The sequence below is a fragment of the Typopeltis vanoorti genome, chromosome 5, assembly GCF_054136105.1.
Source record: "Typopeltis vanoorti isolate ZY-2024b chromosome 5, IOZ_Tvanoo_1.0, whole genome shotgun sequence".
NCBI lineage: Eukaryota > Metazoa > Arthropoda > Arachnida > Uropygi > Thelyphonidae > Typopeltis > Typopeltis vanoorti.
The window spans coordinates 71,928,506-71,933,313 of NC_143553.1; the positions used below are offsets into that span (position 1 = coordinate 71,928,506).

The 4,808-nt window shown below is 38.2% G+C and overlaps 1 non-coding gene across 1 annotated transcript; it reads right to left on the minus strand.

Moving 5' to 3' along the window:
- Nucleotides 1-1,096: 1,096 nt before the first annotated feature.
- LOC150106520 (U6 spliceosomal RNA) lies at nucleotides 1,097-1,203 on the minus strand. Its single transcript, XR_016548395.1, has one exon. It is a non-coding gene; the product is annotated as a U6 spliceosomal RNA (small nuclear RNA).
- Between the last annotated feature and the right edge of the window lie 3,605 nt (nucleotides 1,204-4,808).

The window sequence follows — 4,808 nt, forward strand, 5'->3', positions numbered from 1 at the left end:
GGATGATAGCAATGTGATCATAGGCTGCAGAAGAAATAGATGTGAGGAGTGTGTTTGATGGCAGAAAAGACTTGTATAAGATTGGCTTGCATTTGAATTCATCTGGCATCAGGTGCCCGGAGAAATTACTTCTTGGTATGAGACCTAATGCAGAGTCAGGGAAACTAGATCATCAAGGGAGGAATGGGAAAAATGTGTGTGTGAAAGTTCAGTTATTGTATGCAAATGTGATAAAGATATGAATGTCTTCAAACATAGTTATGTATGTGGCAAAGAGGTGGAAAAATATGCTTTGGGCTTATAAGTATGTCTGGGGAGGGAAAAGAGAAAATTCTAGAACAAGACCAAATAGATTGCATATCTAATGATAAGAATAGGCTAGGTGGTAATTTATTATGTCTATACACAAATGTGAGGAGCATAAGAAACAACGGGATCGAGTTCATTGCTTTATTGAATATGATGTGGTTTAAGATTGTTGGCATTAGTGAAACCTGGCTATCAGAATCAGATGTGGTAAGTGGGATTGATTGTAATGGGTATAGTATTTTTATGAATGAAAGAAAAGATAGGAGAGGAGGAAGAGTATGAATTACTAATGATATCAGATGACTTAGGTCCATTCAGGGTAGAAACACAAGTAAACAATAATGGTAACAATGTCCTATGTAGCAGTGAGTTTGATTCTATCTGGTGTGAAGTGGAGGTTAACAGAATGAAATATATGGTGGGAGGTTGCTACAGATCTGGCAGCTCATTTGCAGGGGACGAAGAAATGCATTGCCACTTTAGCCTTATGGGTGCCAAATAAATGATCATTATGGTTGACTTTAATTTTCCAAACATTATTATTATTATCATTATTATTATGTGACACCTTCAAGGAATCCAAAGATTCATTGAGAGAGGTCAGCTACTCTACAACTTCCATCTCCAACAACTACCATCATCATCTACACCAACGGCATCTACCTGCCGTCACCACCACTAGTATTTTCACAGACAATCACAAACATCCGTGCCCATGGTGGGATTCGAGCCTGCAACCTTTTGGCTGGAGAGTGGAGACGCTAACCACTCAGCTAACCAGGCCAGCAAAAATGTGGAACACTTCAAGATTTTGCATGTCATCCGTGCACAGGAGCCATGTTAATCTTCTCTGTATAGTTCCAATTTTAGTACATGGGCTGTCGAAGCAAGTACAATGATTATGATTGCAAATACATTGATTGGGTAAAAGAGAAATCTCATGATAAGAAAGAAGAGGAATTTATTGAATTGTTACGAGACACCTTGCTCAAGCAGCATGTGAAAGAAGGAAATCGAGGTCAAAGAGCGTTGGATTTGCTCATAGCATCAGAAGGAGGTCACTGTTATGAATATAGCTATTTTACCACTAATCGGTGACAGTGATCATGCTGTGATTTCTTAGGAAGTATCTAATTGTATTGCTGCTCTGATTAAAACAGGTTACATGCTGAACCACAAAGCTGGAAATTAAAATAAACTTAGGAGAATACTATCTTTCGTCCCATTGTAAAGGTTACTGCAATGCATGGGAATCTTTGAAAAAGTTTTTAAATGAGGCAGTATATGAATGTATCTCTAGTGTTCGAAGAATAAATAGGTTGGGAGTGAAATGGATGTGCAACCTTATTAAGCAATAGATCCATAAAAGATGATGATGATGTGGTAAGAATATCATGAGAATAAGAATAGGAGGATTTATTAAATATATAATGCTCAGGGGCCAGAAAACTAACAAGTATTGTGAGGAAAGCTAAATTGGTGCATGAAAAGAAATTGGCCATGCAAGCTAAAGTCAATCCAAAAGAATTTTATCATTATGCTGCAAGCAAAAGAAGGAATGAATGTGAAAGAATAACTTTATTGAATGCATATAGTACTTGACTGTCAGAAGCTAATGAGATTGTTTAGTTAATGAGTGCTCACTTTGCTAAGATATATCAACCAGCTGTATGTAACATGGTGCACGGTGCTACTGCTACATTGGATGAAGAGTTAGAGTTCATGAAAATGATGTTGAAGAGCTGTTACATAACCTGGATAAGAATTTGTATATAGGGACAGATGGAATATCAGCCTGTTTGCTAAAGGAATGTTCAGCTGAATTGGCTATGCCTTTCACATGTTGGTATAACTTGAGTTTTCAGCTCAGGAATGGAAGGAATATATGAATGTATGTATCCATTAAACAAGGGCGGTGCAAAATCTCTACTGACCCATCAGTATCTGTGTGGTAGTGAAGATAAGACCACACTTGGACTAGATTGTGAGTATGTGGATTGCAGACTCTGGTTAACAGGAGAAAGAGGGGTGATATGATAGAGGTCTATAAACTTTTGGCTGGGTGTTATAGGATATTTTCTGATGAAAATTTTCATTATATGGAAGGTGGGAAGAGAGCACAGGGGGGGGGGGGATCCATGGAAGTTAAATTATTTGCAATCAAGAAAGAGGTAGGTTTTTCTGCAAGAGAGCAGTGAATGAATCTAGTGTAAATGAATATAGGGGAAGGTATGACAGCTGGTTTTGGTGATTTATACCCTCTCTCGATGAGTCCTTGATTCCCCAGAGGTCTCAAATAATAATAATACGTCATCCAGTCACATCTAACCCAACCAACATCTGATACATCTCTGTTTCTTTCACTTCCAATTCTCCTAATACTTGCCTCTCTTCTACATATACATGGCATCATTTACACCAGCATGATATACACTGATAAAGTGCCCATTCAATAATTCCACTACTGCCTTGTGAGTTTCCATGCATTGCCAACATCTTTTCTGCTCAGCTCATCTACCCAACATACTGATGCTAAGTGACTACAGAGCTTCCTATAATCACCTACTTTATACTTCCACTATCCACCTGCATCATTCTGCCATAATTATTCTTCCTCTTGCTTGCCATGTAGTGGAAAATTCCATTGAGTTAACATTGGCAAATTGGCCTTGAGAACTCAACACTACAGACATAGGATACACTAGGGGTAGGGCTAACCACCTTATCCTGTGAACAGTTTGAGGTGCGATTATTAATAAACCCTTGACACTGCAAGGTAAAAGAGGGGAAAGGAAGATGAGATGAGATGAGATGAGATAACATTGGCATGACCAGCCAAACTCCACTCATACTGCACCTTTTCTTTCTTTATCATGCTTGTCAACTTTCTAGCCTACACTTTACACTCTTCATGGATCTGATCACCACCAACTGTCTTGCACCTCCTGCATAACATTTTCTCATCCATCACAGGTTGTTTGATTTCACTGTTCATCCATTTCACTCCTACTCTATTTACTCGCTTAACTCTTGGTATGCAGTCATATGTTGCTTTTGTCAGATACTGCCTTGTGAGTTTCCATGAATTGCCAACATCTTTTCTGCTCAGCTCATCTACCCAACATACTGATGCTAAGTGACTACAGAGCTTCCTATAATCACCTGCTTTATACTTCCAAATGTATCCATTTATTGCAGCAACCTTTTCTTGTTTCATCACTTCCCAAACAAGTAACTTATGATCACTCTCACCAACTGACAGCAGAGTCAAAACCATATTAACAACTACATCTTTGGATTTGTATCACCAAATCCAAAACATTAAAGCCTCTAGTTGCTTCAATCACATGCTGCTTAAGATACTTATCTCTCAGAAATTCCACAAACTTGATTTCCTTGTTTCCATACAATCTCCTCCTTCCTCTCTGCATTCCTTGGCCTAAACAAGCATCTTATCAGATATACTAACCTGTTTATTTCAACTTCACACCACACAGATTCAAAATTGTGCACAACTTCTACACTTTGCAGACACAATTCCTCTACAAACATTAACAGCACTAAACTTCCTCTTTTCACATTTCTATCCTTGCAGAAAAGTATATATCCTTTTAATTCTATTCCCAACATCACATTCTCCTCAGACAACCAAGTTTCACTTATTCCAATTATCTTTCAGCATACTGACTCAACCAATGCAACAAACTCAGCTCTCTTGTTTTGAATACTTCTTACTGTTGTGTATAAACATAACAATCTCCCTGTGCTTGAGGCAATTATACTAGTACGAACATTCTAGGTGCTATATCATACCTATCTCTTTGGTCTGACCACTCCCATTTCTCTGATCTTGACTCTGATTTCCATTCCTACCTGTCTCATCCTCACCTTCATGTATTCCATCATCTTGTGCTGTTGCAAACACATCTTTAACATCATATCCATCTTCCTCCTGCTGTACAATCTGTTGATTTGTGCTATCCTGCTTCACAAGTAGTGTCTGATCATTTACTTCATTAACTTCTTGATTCTGTGCCTTCTCAGAAAACAACAGACTTTCTAAATGCCTAATACCAAACCCATTCAATTGTAATCTATCAGCTTTAAACCATTCCAACTTCCCTTCTAATTCATTCCACAGATTTACAAATTGAACCCTCTTTGCCTCACACAACTCAGCCATCTTACTACTTACTACTCATTCTCTCTGCTCTCCTTCTCAATTCACTGTTGTCATATCTGTGTGACACACCTACAACTTTCCCAACAATGCTATTTTCCTTTACCTGCTGCAACAACTTCCTTCTCTATCAACATTCTTTTTCTCCACAACTAAGTAATTTGTCCCCATAACTATCACTAATTTTGATGCCTAGTATTTCCTTTTCTGCAATGCATCAGTTATTTGCTTCGTTGTTCCACCAGGAAAGCATGTTTTGTGCACTTTATTAGTAAGCACACCTCTAATGATCGAGTCCCCATACAATGCTACACGACTA